Source organism: Convolutriloba macropyga, chromosome 5 (assembly GCF_964194025.1).
Source record: "Convolutriloba macropyga chromosome 5, txConMacr16.3, whole genome shotgun sequence".
In the NCBI taxonomy this organism is placed as follows: Eukaryota; Metazoa; Xenacoelomorpha; order Acoela; family Convolutidae; genus Convolutriloba; species Convolutriloba macropyga.
Window position 1 is genome coordinate 22927788 of NC_134472.1, and position 18685 is coordinate 22946472.

General features: G+C 33.4%; 2 protein-coding genes across 2 annotated transcripts in view; both read left to right on the forward strand.

Moving 5' to 3' along the window:
* LOC142339245 (T-complex protein 1 subunit theta-like) overlaps positions 1-18685 on the forward strand; it is a 300794-nt gene that overhangs the window by 18807 nt on the left and 263302 nt on the right. The window lies entirely within an intron of this gene.
* The window catches only part of LOC142339249 (transmembrane protein 203-like), a 179986-nt gene that overhangs the window by 18807 nt on the left and 142494 nt on the right, over positions 1-18685 (forward strand). The gene's annotated exons all lie outside the window — the stretch shown is intronic.

Below are 18685 nucleotides of genomic sequence, written 5' to 3' on the forward strand. Positions count from 1 at the left end.
AATATACCAAGCAACTGGTCTTGTTGTGAACTGCGCTCTTCATTTTATGCAATTAAAATACGAATGATCTTTTCGATTCACTTTTTGGCGTTTAATGTTGCGTTATCTAACATTCAGATTTTTGAGATCTGAACTCATTTTCTGCCGAAAGACAAATAAGACTGTAAATTACTTGTTTAATTGCTCTCAAACAAAGTTTGACAGAATTGCTGCATTATGTAGTTTTTTAAAAAAATTCTCCTCTGTGAGTTAACTTTCCATCGAGTCTGTTGTTTGAGAAATTTGTTTGACGGTAGTCGGTTTTTATGTTTTTCGCTGTGCACAGGTCTTAATTTTCTCGCTTGACTTTGACTTAAAATCACTGTTGCAATTGAATGAAAGTCATTGAACCTATTTACGTAATATAGTGAATGAGTTCAAAGTAAAAATACCAAAATCATAATAAAGTCAGCAAGCGAGAACATAATTAAGTCAGGTTGAAGGCCAGAAGAGCAAATGCAAGTTCATTAGTATCGAAGTTGTAATCCTTCAATTTAGGAGCTGAATTCTGAATAATTGTGAAATCTAACTAAAACTGCTCTTTAAATTAGGAAATTATAAGGCTGTCAGTTTGTCTCTTTTTTTCTTTTCATTTTTCTATCCTCATAGATGTCACGGGCAGTCATTAGTGGGTGTTTCCCAACAGCCTACCGGCTATTTATTCAAGTTGTAGTTCTCGATCAAAAAGCTCGAGATATTATTCGTGACGTTACTGCCTTTCGCATGACAGCAGGCTTTAATCACAGTCTCAGCTCATTTAGTTTTAATTTGTTTGCGGTTTAAGAATCAAACCATGTAGTCTGTGTTACGGTTTATGATTCGAACGCGTTTTTCTATTTGCTTTTTGTTGATTTCCTCCAGACAATCGGTGCGTTTTGTATTTCCGAGATAATGAAAAATTACTTCGAAAACCATTGCTTCAAATTTTGTTTCAGTCAGAGGGAAGGAGAAGAGGTCGCTAAAGAAAATAGATTCTAAATTCAAAAGCTGATAAACTAAAATTAACAAAAAAAACAATCACTAAAAATGATTGATGAACTATGACAAATTTTTCGTATAAAAGTTCCTCAATAAATACTTTCTTTCAAATCAATAACAAATGAAATTAAACATATCCACATTGTTTAATTTTTGTTAGCTGAGTTTGAGAGAAAGCCAATGAAATATTACGGCTATATTAAAAAGCATGTTAGTCATGCGTTCATGATATCTACAGGCGAAGGACTTTTATAAAAACTGATCAATAATGGATTAAAATTGATGAGGTTAACTGGATAGAAATTAAAGTTATGGAATTATCTAAACTAAGTAAGGTTAAGAAATAACAGAGTGTTCAATTATTCAGTTAACACTATTTCTGATATTATTTTAGTAATCACTGATTTAGTTAAACAGTCGTACAACCTTTTGACTACAAACTTCTCTCAATTTTTAAGACCGCCGTCGCTTTTTTTACACAAAAGAATGGGCGTCGCTGTTTTACCCCACGCACAACGAAAAAGTTATGAATACATTAGCAAGCTAGAATATGGAGACGTTAACACGGCCGATAACAAAGGTGGTACTTTAGCCAAATTATCACCGTATTGTCGCTCTGACGATATTTGGTCCGGAAACAATACAAATAATTGTCTTGTGTTACATTACAACAGCTGGTGTGGTTTTTGCCAAACAGTTTTGCACGTCTTTCACACCGTGGGAAGTATAATGACGTCGTCATTTCCAAATGTGACTGATTTCGTCAAGGTTAATTCTGGTTTGGAACTCGTGCCGACGATACACCGCGTGAACAAATTCCCAATAAAAGTGTTTTACCCTGCGGCCGAATTTAACCAGAAAGAGTTTATTCTTTATGACGAGGGAAAAGTTATCCAAAGGGTAAATAGAGTGAAAAATTTCACGTATAAGTATCCAGAAGATATCGCGATTACAGTGCCTAATTTGTATGGGTTTGTCAGGTTGCATTCTGGCGTTTATTGAAGAACTCTTGCGAAATTTTCTTTAAATTGAGTAACAGTGGCTACTTGAATACATGTGAAAATCTGATTTGAGCATTAAATTGATGAGAGTTATTTAGGGTCCTTATTGGTGAGTTGTATTATTTTAATCAGTGGTTGTCTTTGACTCTGTTGATATAGCCTTCTGATTTTGCTTTGTTCTTGATGTTTTTAAGTTGTATTTACTATACAGGAAGTTATAATTAAATTATTCAAAATCGCTTGTCTTAACTATTGCCTGAAATGTGGAACTTTCAAATTTTTTAATTGCTCTCGAACGAAGTTTGAAGCAATTATTGTTAACATGTTGGTCTTTTTATCCAAAATTTTTGCTTGACCGTTTGTTCTAGAACATTCTGTGATTTCTTAAGTGAGTTTTTCAAGCTTCGCTTCTTCGTTTTGAGTGATTTCAATTGCTTTCATTCTGAAATGAAATTTGTTGCTAATATAAATGTGAATTTTAGCGGCTGAGTAGCACCAAAAATTTTTAAGCTGCACCCTAAGTTAAGTTGCTCCCAGCCCGTCGTTCGAGAGCATTTCATCCGACGTTAGTTGGTTTATGTTATTTTTGCTCAAACATTTAAATATACCAAGCAACTGGTCTTGTTGTGAACTGCGCTCTTCATTTTATGCAATTAAAATACGAATGATCTTTTCGATTCACTTTTTGGCGTTTAATGTTGCGTTATCTAACATTCAGATTTTTGAGATCTGAACTCATTTTCTGCCGAAAGACAAATAAGACTGTAAATTACTTGTTTAATTGCTCTCAAACAAAGTTTGACGGAATTGCTGCATTATGTAGTTTTTTAAAAAATTTCTCCTCCTCTGTGAGTTAACTTTCCATCGAGTCTGTTGTTCGAGAAATTTGTTTGACGGTAGTCGGTTTTTATGTTTTTCGCTGTGTACAGGTCTTAATTTTCTCGCTTGACTTTGACTTAAAATCACTGTTTCAATTGAATGAAAGTCATTGAACCTATTTACGTAATATAGTGAATGAGTTCAAAGTAAAAATACCAAAATCATAATAAAGTTAGCAAGCGAGAACATAATTAAGTCAGGTTGAAGGCCAGAAGAGCAAATGCAAGTTCATTAGTATCGAAGTTGTAATCCTTCAATTTAGGAGCTGAATTCTGAATAATTGTGAAATCTAACTAAAACTGCTCTTTAAATTAGGAAATTATAAGGCTGTCAGTTTGTCTCTTTTTTTCTTTTCATTTTTCTATCCTCATAGATGTCACGGGCAGTCATTAGTGGGTGTTTCCCAACAGCCTACCGGCTATTTATTCAAGTTGTAGTTCTCGATCAAAAAGCTCGAGATATTATTCGTGACGTTACTGCCTTTCGCATGACAGCAGGCTTTAATCACAGTCTCAGCTCATTTAGTTTTAATTTGTTTGCGGTTTAAGAATCAAACCATGTAGTCTGTGTTACGGTTTATGATTCGAACGCGTTTGTCTATTTGCTTTTTGTTGATTTCCTCCAGACAATCGGTGCGTTTTGTATTTCCGAGATAATGAAAAATTACTTCGAAAACCATTGCTTCAAATTTTGTTTCAGTCAGAGGGAAGGAAAAGAGGTCGCTAAAGAAAATAGATTCTAAATTCAAAAGCTGATAAACTAAAATTAACAAAAAAAAACAATCACTGAAAATGATTGATGAACTATGACAAATTTTTCGTATAAAAGTCCCTCAGTAAATACTTTCTTTCAAATCAATAACAAATGAAATTAATTATATCCACATTGTTTAGTTTTTGTTAGCTGAGTTTGAGAGAAAGCCAATGAAATATTACGGCTATATAAAAAAGCATGTTAGTCATGCGTTCATGATATCTACAGGTGAAGGACTTTTATCAAACTGATCAATGATGGATTAAAATTGACGAGTTTAACTGAATAGAAACTAAAGTTATGGAATTATCTAAACCAAGTAAAGCGGAGCAAAATTATTCAATAACGTAAACGGTGAAGAGATGACATACTTATTCTGATGATCTTATTCACTATTGTATCAAAATGACTTAGGTTCAAAATAAATAACCCATTCAAAACGTAATCACTAGATTGTGTTTCTCATATGATCGCCCCGAGTTGAGCGAAAAAAGGTGAGCCAATAAGTTGAGCCAATAAAAGGTGGAATATGAACGAACACATTGAAATGAGACTCCGCTAAAGTCCATGCAATGATGATGATCTAAATGTGTATCAATTATTCGGTCCATGTTGAGCTTTTAAATGGGTTCATTGCTTAATCGTTTTGGTAATCTAAATTGCTCTTATTTAGAGTTTAAGCGGCTTCATTTATTCGCCGGAGTTAAAACAAAATCGAAAGAGCAGAAATTGAATTGGTTTCCTTTTTAATTTGAAATTCTGTTGGACGAAGTCAACAGTTGAATGTAGGGTGCTCACAGCTGTTTTGGAGCACATCTAGCTTTCTGGGTTCTGACCTTTTTTTACTACCTGGTATGTATCTTTGTTTCTGTTAACTACTGTTTGGTTCCGAGTATGGGAATAGAGTCAATCTTTGTTCCACGTGATAGAGTGGAATAGCAAATCATAGACCCGAATGAATAATGACAGGAATAGGGCGTTGTTTTTTTCGGAGATATTTGATCTAAGTTTGTCATTCTTATTTCATTTCGTTATGGAAAACGGGCGCTTGCTAATTTAAGAGCCTTTCACATAAAGAAAGAAAGAATTAATTTCTCCAATGAAAAAATATACAAATTACTGCAAATTACTGCAAAATACAAATATATTGTATTGGGGGAGGGGGGAGGGGGAGGGGGAGGGGGGGGGGGAGCAGACGACGGGGCTATAGACACCCACTTTTCAGTCTACTCCAGAGCTGAGTATAAATAAAACAATAATTACTATAATTCGAAAAGAAGAAATTATACAAATTAACACTGTTTGAGAGATAGGCAATGTGACAAAAATTAAAAATCAAATAGAAATCGTGCATCTTAACCATGAACCGTGATGAAAAAATGATTAAAGCTATAAGAGGAGGGGCGCAAGCAGGAATGTTAGGAAAATGATGCTTTCAGGTGTGAAATGTTTTCGATAGGACGTGTGGTGTCAACTATATGTCGGAGGGCAGCAACACCTTCGTCCTCATCCTCCATTTTAGCCCAATCAGTAGTGTCCACTCCGTCTGTTGTAGCTGTGCGTGGGATGGGTGGGGGTGGCCAATCTAGATTCCTCATTAGACTCACAAGGTTCTAAATTTCTTGTAGATGAAACGAAAAATCTTAGATTCATGTATGCCTTGCCTTCTTTGCTGGACTGTTGCTTGCTCGTGGGACAACAAATTTAATCAACAAGAAACAACAGCTTTTATATTCTACCGACCTCTTCCTGTTTTCTGAATTAATTTGACTTTCTGCAACGAATAAGCGTTCAATTACATAAATTTCTCCAAATGCATAGTTGTCGGGGAACCGGAAATGTATGGAAGCTTATGTAAACTTTGCTTGACTTTTTCATGTTATTCAGACATCAGAGGACGAAGTTCATGCGAAGTGCATTCTTCTACATCTCTTTACCAGGACTGCCAATTTTGTATGCTGTCTACTACGGTGTCACCAGGCCAGGTCAGAATAAAACACTACTTATAATAACAAATCAGCATTTTCAAGCTTGCGGGAATCAACAGAATTCATTTCAGACAAATGTGGAAAATTGTTGGAAGAAACAGATAAATATTAAAAAAAAATCAAGTTACTCTAAATTCAGTATATTTCACGGGCGATTCTGAATGAAAACCAATTATTGTTTGTAAAGGGGAAAACATAAAACCTGCTCTACGCTACTCGTATCTTGGTGTACAAATTTGTTCAATTCAACATTTGAAGTTCACGTGAATTCAGTTTAACCAAAATGGCCACAAAAGTTTACCGACAAATTAACTGCGGTATAAAAGACTTGTTATTAATTGCCTTGAACGGCGTTAGAAGAAATTAGTGTAGCCATGTGTGTCTTTAAAATATGTGAAGCTCTTTAAGCTTTAACTGTACGGACCACCGAAACTGCTGAGGAAGAAGAGAATCATCATGGTTTTGCCTATCCCCAAACCTCAATTGCCTGTCCCCGAACTTCCTCTTAACCAGTGTAGCTGAATTTAGCTTAATTTAGTTAAAGCCAAGGCTGATCCCTAGCCTGTCGCGATAGCGCGCCAATCGATTTGTTTTTCTCCAAAGTTTGATGACCCTCGATCTGGTTACAAAAGCTCGCATCGTGCCAGCTGAATCTAATATCTAACAAAAATGCTCGTTAATGTGCGTTCGCACACGATGTTCCGACCCGACATCATGAACATTTTTGAGTTAATTGTCAACCAAATGAATAGATAATCAAAAATCGATGTTTGAGTATAAAAAAATCGTTACACAACCAAACTACTAGTTGGATTACATAATGCAATGCCTCTTTACAGCGCTCAAGAGAGCTGCCATTTAAAAGACAACAAAAAACAACAACATAAGCAAAAACAAGAATTTCATGGCAAAAACTCAGTGTTCAAATTTAATTGCAGCTAGTAACAACGTCAAAATGCAATAGGATAAAACCTTAACTACACAAATTTCCTTGTTCTTAACATCAAAGCAGATGAGAATTCTCATTAATGAGACTAGGTAACAAGTCGGCAAAAGTGAGAGATTATGAGGCGAAATTCAAAAATCAGTCAACTTTTTTTAAACCGAAAAATTTCAAAAGTTTTAAAAATCATTACCTTTTAAAGAAATAATTAATAAAAGTTACTAAGAAACCAATGGGACCTGTCGTTGGTTATAAAAAACCATAGAAACGGACCAAAGAAGCAGAAAATAAAAAAATAAAAAATACAAACAATTTGCGAAAACACAAATTATTGAAGCAATTTAAGTCATTAGCTATTATCTGAATATTATGTATTTTTATTTCAAATGCTAGTTAAGCAAATTATGCTAAAGTTTTTGAAAGAATAAATAAATTCCTTTTGGGCTACATTTGAAAGTCATCTCATGTTCGAAAAGAACAACAAAAACTGAAAAGTTTAAAAAATCTGAAAACGAATATCATGAACTAAAAGACTTTTCGCTCTAAACTGACTGCATTGAGTAAAATGATTCATTCAATCCTCAGTTAGAAGTTTATGTGAAAATGAAATTTTCAGTGAAAACTTTTTTAAACAGCAATGGGATTCTTCTTTTTGTATAAAAATGACTCCAAAATTAGCAAATTTGAACAAATATATTAAAACCACGAAATTTTTGAGAAAACTCGTAGTATCAGCGCGATTAAATTCAAAAGCTTTCAACGGAAGTCAATAAAAACACTAAGTTATGCCTAGATGGGAAGACAAGGTTGTTGTTATAGATTTGTCTTCAAAAAGACATCACAATAGTTCTTATGACTATGAAAACGACAACAAATATAGGCAAAATTTAAAAAAGTTCAGGAGAAAAGTGCGAGAAGAAAGTGTCGAAACCATTTAAACCATAAGTTTTTTCTGAAAACTTTTTCTACGATCCGTTGAAAGTGTTCTTGAAGCCAGTGAGAACTAAAATTACGAAAAAAATATCAAAATTTAAAAAAATATGAAAATATGGTGGCATCGAAATTATAAAACCAATAGTTAGCAGATAAAACCGCTAACCGGATTATTTTGGTTGCATTAGAAACGATGAGGACCATGTCATTACTGATACTAACCTAGAGCTCACAAAAATAGGTTTAAGATCGGTTATTGTTCAAAAAAATTTTCGAGAATTGATTTTTCAGGATTTAATAGCCATTAGCTTTCCACTCAAAGCACCTAATGCTCAGTTGGAAGCCTGTTATACTTTTCTTTAACGATTCTATGCCCGACCTCCAAAATTTGAAAATGAAATTCAAAGTTTCTTTTAAAATTAAACGAGTCGCAGCCAAAAAAACTTTAGTGGGTCCTTGAAAACGAGTTTTTTGTTCATTAGGAATCATTTGAGTGTAAATAAGACTTGTCATTAACGGAACCTTGATATGAAGTGACACTTCTCGAAGTGACTAGAAAAACAATATAAAATATGAGAAGTTTTCTAAAAAAAAAGCCCTCGAACTGAATTAGAATTTTTTTGAAAGTAAACTTCCCTATGAGACCAGAACTAGCCTTTTTATCGCCCTTCGTCTTCTGTCAGGACAAAATTGTCTCATTTTGGAGCGTGAAATGTAGTTTTGTATTAATTTTTTTGTGGAAAAATCTGAATTGGAACAAAAATTACGCTAAAAGTGAACAAAATCATACCAAATATCCAGTGTTCACACAAAACTTTAAACCTCGATAATTCCTCGAAAGATAAGAAATTAAAGAAATATTTTTATTCCATATTCTACTTTGGACGAGTTTTTTAATGATACCATTCACATCTCTACGATGAATATATCGATCGGCCAGAATTGTCTGAACAAAAAAACCCATTTTAGTATGTAGTTCCTCCCGATACAAGTGGGGTGGGAACAATAAAAATGCAGACATGCAGGTCTTGGTGAGCATGCGAAAGTTTTAGGATTATTGCTAACAAATTTAAGCAGAACATAACAAAACAGCTTGTAATTTAAAATAAAAACGGAAGCAAATCTGATTGTTGAAAACATTGAGAAGTGCTGCAAATAGCCTCTTTGATCAGAGTTCTGAAAGGTAAAATATGTTCTAAGAAGTGCTGGAATGACTTGCTCATTATGCAACATATAAAAAGATCAATTAACAGACTATTTATATTTATATTTTTGGAGCATTTATATTTTATATTTATACGCCAACAGTTGATGAATATTTAGCCTAACGGGTGGTTATATATTTGAACTACCATGCTACCTCCTCAAAATATCATAATAACAATGTGACTAAAGTGGATATATATTGGACTACTTCTTTTTGGCGTAGAATTTTTTTATGGATTGGAACGAGGCCAAAGACCATGTAAAACCATAAAAGCGTAAGCAAATAATAGTCCAAGGAACTAAATTTATTCATCCATGAGAAAAAGATTTAAAGGACGAAAGCTGAAATTGTTCTAATGTGAATAAAAAATAGGGTTCCTACGGTTTGGTTGTTTACATCGACAGAAGTTATGTTTTAAGAGGAAGTGAAAAAGGAACTTAAGATGGCTTGTGGCTCAATAGCATATATTCAGTTAGAAGCTGTATAACCAAAAGCACGATCAGAAAGATGCTGAATGTTTTTCAGCACTCTAACCATTCTAGAAAGAAATGGCCAAAATTTTAAGATCTGGAACGCAATTTAAACTGGGCAGTTGGGCTTGCTTTTTTTAAAAAAAAAGGTACTACCTAACTCAAAACGAACTGAAAATTGTACCAGTTGCCTATTTGTATCAAAATGACGCCTATCATGTTTCTGGAGTACAAAACGCCATACCTGCAGCAGACACAATAAACGGCCCTCCCCTCCAAAAATGGGAAATTGTGCTCCAAAAATGGGAAAATTAGAAAACAATATGTTACTTGAACGAATCACCATTATCCGTAAATGCTGAAAAAAAAATTCGGGAAATTCTTACGATCAAAAGATTTGGATTGTATAGGGGCAGTGATTTTCTGAAAATTTCTTCACACAGTTTTCGACCTTGTGATGTCAATGAGAAGTCAAAAGCGGTAGTGATTTAATGATATCTGTCTTGATAAAGTATATGGGAATTTTTTGACTTTTGCTTATATTTGCTCATCTTATTGTTGTGTTACCGCGTAGTCTCATTGATGATTTGATTGACCGCGTAGTCTCATTGACCGCATCGTCTCACGAGTTTTGTTTCGTCTTGTCCTATCGCTAAGTCTCAAAAATGATAGGCCACACTGGCTTTTAATTGAGAGACAAAAAATTAAATATGGTTTCCAGTTGGTAGTTACTAATTTCTGACTTTGTCGCTATGTGCTCTCATAAAATAGTATTGAATTTCTTAGTTTCGCCCGTTTTATTGTTGTATCATCACTTAGTCGCAAGAACGACATGTCCCATTGGGTTTTGAATGAGGTATGGGTAAACCCGGTTAATAGCTAATGGTTTTTCATCTTTTACAATGTTTTCGTCATTAATTAATAAGTTGTTCATGCCTTCTTGGCATTTGGTCTCTTTAAGGATAGGCGACTTGAGTTTTTTTTAATAAGGAATTAAAAACCTATTTATTTTGATCAGTTTTAATTAATTTTTTGACTTTGGCACTGTGTTTAAAAACGTTGCTTTTTTCTTATTTGATGTGATTGTTCTGTTTTCGTATTGTTTGTTTGTTGTCTTGTGATTTAGTCTCAAAAATAAAGGATTTCACCAGCATTCCACTGCATCAAATTTTATCCATTCAATTTTTTTGTTTGCTTTTAATAATTTTCATGAGACAGTATCTTTTCGAACAGTTGCTGTTTTTTTAAGAAAATCGTTCGTTTGTAAGTTTTATTGTCAATCTGTCCCTTAGTGTAATTAATGAAAGAATTTGTGCCTTTTGACTTTAAATCAAAAAATGTGTTAAAGTTTTCTGTATATAAACGTGTTTAGATGATTTTGACGTCAAAAATGGAAAAGTTTTCTTTCTGAAAATTGTTTTTTTGCTATTTTGTTTTCTTTTATGTTTGCTTTGTTGGCAATCAAAGGCTAGTTGTTTTTAAAAAATCTGTTTTGTCAGGTTATTATTGTTTTCATTTTTTTGGATTGTAGTTCAGGACCTGTCCAGTTATGTTTTTTTCTTTATCTTAGTTTTCAAAAGGGATTCGTTTACTCTTATAGTAATCTGAGTAGAAACTCATGAAAGCATCTTCGTTTTAGCTTCCTTTTTGATTTGGATTTCTGCCATTTATATTTTTCCATTTACGTACGCGCTATTCAATAAACTAGCTCTTGATAATTATAATTGGTTTGTTTACACTGCCTTAATTTTGATGTTCCGGATATATGATGTTGGAATATCAGTGTTCCTTCTCTAAAATGCAAAAATATCAAGAACGAGTTTTACCCGGAACTTTTACATTTTATGTAGAATGATTTGGATGGATTAGCTGATTGCTGGATAGCTGTTAGTTTTTAAGCTTTTAATTTTGGTCTTTTTATGATGTGTTTAAGGATACGCAGTACTGAGGGACATCCCAGAAGGATACGAGCCAGAATACCACGAATACTTTCACGTACGTTTTTTAATATTCGCGTTTGAGAAAGAAATATTTAAGGAAGTTCAAAAAGAAGTTAGAATGCTTAGTTTTAATTTTGTTGGTTTTCGAAGTGTTTGTTGCAAGTGATCGCGCGAGCATGAAATGAGATAAGACTTAAGCCATTAAATGGAGGTCCTCGCAAAAATAAAATCCTCCTCATTCTGGTACATTTGTGCAAATTGGGGCTGTAAGTCTTAGTCATGATTTGGGACAAAAAAGACTTGCGGATATGAAACTGCGTTAAAATGGTCCCAAGGGAAGTTTGTTTGAACAAAATGTTATATAGGGTGAAACTATGTTCGGAAGTAGGAGCTCGTTACTTTTAAAGAGAGGCTGTCGGATTTATAACTGCAGTTTTATTGATCAAAGTATTTATTTGTGCCTTTTCATTTTAGCACCCAGTGACTCGATTTCTGGCCAAAACCTTTTCCAGTCATCCTCAAAGGTATTACGAGAAGGAGCTGGGAAAAATTGAGAAGACCAGACAGACTGTCTTGCAACGGTGAGCTCCCCAGCTTAATTCCCCAGCTTGTCATTTTTATGATCCCCGAAATACCCAAAGTACCAAAGTAATTGTTGCCAAACTCTGAGGAAATGATTATCGTTTCATTTGTATTCCTTGATGCGATTATGCAATCAGCATATATCCTTGTACGTGTGTTCTTCACGAATGTTGCCCCCGCCCCTCAAGTCAAGGTGACGTTGTATGAATTTTTAACATGAGTGCATTATTTTTCATATGGTTAATAATCAGGCCCCATATTGGACTTCAACGTACTGATTCTTCGGTTTCTGTGGAACAGTAAATGATTGAAATTTAGTAGGTTTAAACCCCAGCCGGTAGAAAATAGGTCCTATCACATTATATTCCCAGTAACTTTACCTTAATAGGGGGGCTATAATAGGAAAGACCCAAAATGACCTTATTTATGGTTCATATTTTCATCTAAATAATTTCATAATTCTGATGGTTACTCGCACCTACTATTAGGCTTACAAAGCATTATTCCTGTCAAAACAAGTGTAACTTTTTGCGTACTCAGGTTTGTGGAAAAAATGTTCGATAGATGAGAGGGAGAAATAAATTCATTCTTCTTTCAGAATGTGCCAGGAGCGAGCAAAATTGATCAACAGGAGGACAGGGGAGTCGATGGACATCAATGATCACCTGATGGTGGACAAATATAAACAGGGAAGGACGCAGAACCAAAAAACACAACTCATACAATCTCCCAACAGCATTTATAACGCCAAGGACACAATGAAGTTTGCATACGATAAACACGGTCAATAAGTGCATATTAGACTACTGTTTTTCGACGTATCGAGTTATGAATCGATTGAAAAACTGCTAGGACACCGAGTGAAACTATTGATGGCGAGCGTTGAAACTCAGTAGTTTAAAATGCTTAATTTACAAGCGTACGTGATTTCGGTGTCCAATTTTATTTCCGATTCATCATGGGGAGTATCGTTAGAATATTGAATTCTTGGATAGTTTTGCAGGTATTGCTAAATCAACAAATACAGAAGTCACGTAAATCTGTAAATTGAAGCCCGTTTAAAGCCAGATTGTGAACTTGTTGAAAGGAGGCTTTAACTAGTATTCAAAATGACTGATGAAGTTTTAAATGCATATTTAGTTCAATTTATAGCTTAAAAACTTTTCGTAGATCTCGAGACTTAGTTCATTGCTCTTAAACGAAGTTTGTAGCAAGTATTTGGACACTGTTAGTATTTTTAATGCATTTTTTGCTTGATTCAGTGAACTCTATATGTATGGCTCACTGAAATTGTCTTTTTAGTCTCCGATTTGATTATTCGTCGCGAGAAATAGGATAACTTGAAGTCCGGGATATTGAGGCTTGAGCCCTGATGGGTTAATTGTTCCATTATTTTTTCAAAATGGGGGAATATATGTGCGAGGCAGGCGTTTTTCCGTCGGTCAATTTTTCACTTTTTGTTTACATCATCTGGTAGCTTTTAGATGCTAGTTTTGATTTTTAAAAAACTACAAGTTTTTATGCAAGTTGAAAAAAGGAGCCATTTATTTAAAACATTGAAAGAAAAACAGGTTGAGAAAAAACTGATTTTTTTTTTGGGGGGGGGAGGGGGTTGTGGAAAAATGTAGAGGCTTTTAAATTGCTCTAAAAATATAATACTTGGAAAAATTTTCTTGAACTTGCGTTAATGTTATATAATAGATTATAGAAATACTTCCTTGAAAGCAAAACAAAGAAAAATCTTTTCCATTTTTGCCCCCGTACGATATATATCCCCCATTAAGAGACCACGCGTCATTACATAGTAAACTATTGTACAAAATTATGGTACGTTCAAAGAATACACGGACACCAAAAGGGGGAACAACGGAAAATAGCTGGAGAATTTCTATGAAAATCTTTATTATTCAAACGTCAGAAACGGAAAAAATCTTAATCTGTTGCGAGTTCTTTGTCCTCTTCTCAGTAATCATATTCATGTTTGTATTTCTGTAGGTCAATTGGTTTTCGATCACAAAAAAAAGGGAGAAAAATTTAATGGAACATTGGAATTAACAGTTAAACAGACTGTAAAATTCTGTTTTAAAAGCAAAGAATATTTACTTGCTTTTGTCTTTGAAATTTTAAATGGTGTCTCCAGAAATGGTATTGCTGTATGGTTAGTTAAATTTTCTGATATTTTTTTCGAAAACCGTATCCAAATGAAAATCTGTGATACTCCTTTTTTAAATGTAAATTACAGAAAACAGTTTTGCTAGAAAAAGAAAACGGGAAAAGATGGAATAAATCGTATGTCTTTGGCATTTTCTCTGGCCTCTCAAAGAAACCTTTTGTGCAAGTTAGGACTTCTATAAAATAGACCATCTGATGCAACGGAAAACATATGGGAGCATTTAATCTATTCTATCGAAAAAGATCAAATGTTTTTGAAAGAACGTAATTTAATGTAAAATTCTGCGGGTACAAATGCTTAACTTGGAAGCTCCTGCAATATTTCTTTTTAAGATTGATTTCATTAACATTAAACAGAATTAACCGAATATGGCATGTTTGATATGAGTTGATAAATTAGTTAGATAGAATGACGTTTTTCCTTTAGTTTTTCAGTAGATAGTTTTTGATGCTTTTGATTTTAGAAAATTAGTTCACGCTTGGCCTCCGCTTAGTCGCTTACTACAGTTACTATGAAGTGTTCAAAAATTTTAATATGTGCCAGTATGTTTTTGCTTAAAAAACAAGAGTTAGGATGGATATAATTTCACTTCGTTTTTGCGCTAAATGGCTATAATTTCTAACACTCATCATTGCAATCCTCCACTATTTTGTGTGTGAATTTGAACTAATTTATTGGAACTGGTTTTTTAAATGACATTCAGGAACATAATTAATGGAAAGGTAACTTAAGAAAAAAAAACGGAAATTCAATAACAGTCTTGTATGTAGTCTTACTTCAAAAAAGACATGCAAATCTGTTTATTTGAGGTTTCAAACATTTTTCCTAATTTCCAGCAAAATCCTACCCTAAAAAAATTTTAGGTCCTATTTGACAACGATCATTTGAATTGATCACTTATGAGGAATTTAACAAAACAATAGAAAGAACAGCTTGTTTGGAACGAAACGAAAAAGATTGCTATCTTCGTTAGCACGGCAATCGTCAACGTCTGCTTGGTTGACTCAAAACTTACTTTCTCTATTTCACTCGACTCTACTGACTCACCAAATTAAATAATCTACCTGCGTGATTTAATTAAAATACCAAATGTCAGTAATCAAATTGAAGGATACATCGGAAAAGTTAAAAGAATATTTTTTTAATCTATTTTCTCGTAAATTCGTTACGTAGATTCGTTTCAATTGTAAGAGTTCAAAACTATATATTTTCCGAATAACGGACATGAATTGACAACTTCCAGCAGAGAACAAAACCAGACATAATAAATAAATCGTATTTTGATTCCTTTATATTCGGTTACATTTATTTTGACAAAAATTTTTGACTGGATTGGTAGTATAACTGAACTAATTGGTGACGATTTAAAAGGTTTTTCAAGAATAAACAACTAGATGATAGAAAATCGGCCACTTACTAGTTTGCAACTTCTAGCTTGTAAATTGATGCAAACTCTACTCCAATTTCCACGCTGATAATCCCTACCAAACAAGGATAACAACAAACGAGTGACCTCAACAATTAAATTATTTTGAAAATACTTTAAGCGTCAAACCATCCTTGGTAGGTTATAAACTCTCATTTCCCCTTTTCTACCTATCCTTTTGTCTCCATTAACCAACAAAACTGTCTTTCCTCTGTATCATTGTTGAGTGGTATAGTATTATATTGTAGGACAATGGGCCCAATTGTGAGGAAGTTCATATTAGTTCGGCTCACAATCTATAAAAAAGTTAATACCAGATATAGAAAACCAGTTATAAGTCTGTTAATCCAATTACTTGATTTCGTTTTTATGGTCCCCTTTTCGCCTCAATCTCATATGTCTCCATGTTTTCATTGCCTACTCGAACATGGCGTAATAATATCAATATGGCTAATATTACTACGCTGACTGCTATGCCGACACTCAAATTTCCCCTTCCTCCACCATATATTTGTTCCGACCCCACTTGTGGGGGGGGGGAGGAACTATATACTCAAATGGGTTTTTTTTGTTCAGTCAATTTTGGCCGATCGATATATTCATCGCAGAGAAATGTGAGTGGTATCATTGAAAAGCTGTTCCAGCGTAGAATTCAAAATTAAAAAGTTTTTTTTTAAATTTCGTTTTTTTTCGAGGAGTTATCGCGGATCGAAGTTTTGTGTGAACACGGGATATTTGGCATGAGTTTGTTCACATTTAGTGTAAATTTTCTTCAAATTAAGATACTTTCTACCAAAAATAGTACTTCAAATTTACATTTCATGCAACAAAATGAACCAATTGTGTGTTCCTAATAGACTGAAGGCAATAAAATGACTAGTTCTGGTTTCATAGGGAAGTTCTGGCTATCATAGGGAATAACATGACTAGTTCTGGTATCACACTATCAAAAAAAATCGAATTCTGTTTGAGAGCTCTTTTTGCAAAACTTTTCAGTTTTTTTGTTTTTTTAAGTCACCTAGAGACTAGTCATTTTTCATATCGAGGTTCCGTCAATAACAAACCTCCCTTACAGTCAAATGAAGCCCAGTAAACAAAAAAAATTCTTTTTAAGGAATTGCTCATGTTTTTTTTGGCTTCGACTCCGAGTTTTCTCGATTTTAACAGAAATTTTGAATTTTCAGGTTTTACTAATTTTTTGGAGTCTTGTGGCATGGACTCATTGACTAACAGTGCAATATTTTCCGTAATGAGATTTAATTGAACATATCTAGTGCTTTGAGAGGAGAGCTAATAGCTGTTAAGACATTAAAAATAATTTTTCGTAAAATTTTTTCATTATTAACCAATCGTTAACTTATTATCGTGAATTGTAAGTCAGTCTCTGCAATGACGGCACCCTCTTTCGTCCTACTGTAACCAAATTTGATATGGCTAGCAGTTTTATCTTCTAATTTTTAGTTATATGACTTCAATGACACAAGACTTCAAAAAATTTTAAAATTTTTTTGGATATTTCCGTATTATTCGTTACTTTTGAAAATCTCATCACATTATCCTAATTTTGACTACTCCTATTGGCTTAAATAAAACTTTCAGTGGATCACAGATAAAGTTTTCAGAGAAAAGCTTACGGTTTAAATGGCTTCGACCTTTTCTCGCATTTTTGGTTTTTGACTGTTTTTGTTGTTGTTGTTTTCATAGTCATAACATTTGTTGTGTTGTCATATTGATCACCTATGCATGACAAACATCTCTATACTCCCATTGAGGCATATTTGAAGGTATTTCTTGACTTCCGTCAAAATCTTTTGAATTTAATGGCTGTTAAGAATTTAAAGGTAATTATTTGAAAATTTTCTTGAACATTAACCAATCTTCGTTTTCGTGAACTGTTAGTCAGTATCAGTTTTGACAGAACCCAATTCTTTTCTACTGCAACTGAAATTAATCTGTTTACGGGTTTTATCTTTAACTTTTGGTTTAATCAATTCAGTGACAAAAGAATTCAATTTTTTTAAATTTTGATATTTTCGTTTTATTGGTTACTTTTGAACTCTTATCATATTATCCAAATAATATGCACATTATCCAAACATTATTCTAATTCCATTGGCTTATTGAAGACTTTCAGTGGATCACAGATAAAGTTTTCAGAGAAAAGCTAATGGTTTAAATGTCTTCAAAATTTTCTCGCACTTTTCTACTGAATTTTGGTTTTCGCTGGTTTTTGTTGTTGTTTTCATAGTCTTAAGACTTATTGTGATAACTTCTTGATTATGTATGCATGAAAAACTTTTTTTTTGCGCCATCGTGTTACTTCTGAACTTAGTTATTGACCTCCGTTGAAAGCTTTTGAGTTTAAAGCCTATTAAGACTTTAAAAATTACTTTTTCGAAATTTTTTTAACATTAACCAATCCTAAAATTTTTTTCGTGAACTGTTAGTCAGCCTTAGTGATTACAGGTTTTTTATTTCTAATCCAGTTAAAAATAATCTAGTTAGTGGCTTCATTTTCTACCTATTAGTTTTTAATCTTCAATGCCATTAGTTTTCATATATTTTTTTTAAATTTTCGGGTACGTTTTTTTTGGATTATTTTGAAATCTTATCATATGCTATTACTGGTAGTTCCCATTGGTTTAGGGAAGACTTTCAACCGATTATAAAAAAATGTTTCAGAGAAATGCTTATGGTTTAAATTGCTTCGACACTTTCTTCTGGCACTTTTCTACTGATTTTTTGGTTTTTGCCTGTCTTTGTTGTTGTTTTCATCGTCAATAACTTGTTGTAAGGTCTTTTGGATGAAGTTTGAACGACACACAAACTTGTTGTCCTATGGAGTCATAATTTCTTGTATTTAGTGGATTCTGTTGAAAGCTTATGAATTAAATTGCGTTGATACTACGAGTTTTCTCAAAATTATCGTGGCTCTAATGTATTTGTTCATAGTTGATTGCTTGAGATTACATTGATAAAAAAGAAGAATCCCATTTCTGTTAAAAAATTATTTGAACATAGAAAGGTTTTCTGTGAAAGGTCAATTTTTAATGCCTTCGACACTTTTCTCGTTCAATTTTTTTCTTGAAATAGCTGTTTTTGCCTGTTTTGGTTTTTTAGGTAGCCGTAAATTGCTGACAAGTCTCTTAAACTTGTAATTGAGGATTGAATTAATGATGTTACCCGAAGCAGTCAGTTCGTAGCCTTTATCCTTAAAGTTAATGACCTAAATTTTTAAATAACATTCAAACTTTTCAGTTTTTGTTCTTTTCGTCAAATTGTAACTTATTTTCATCAATGAGAGGTCACATCCAATTTCTTTTGTTTCAAAAAACAATATATCTACTGATATTAATTGTCACCGATGCTTTGT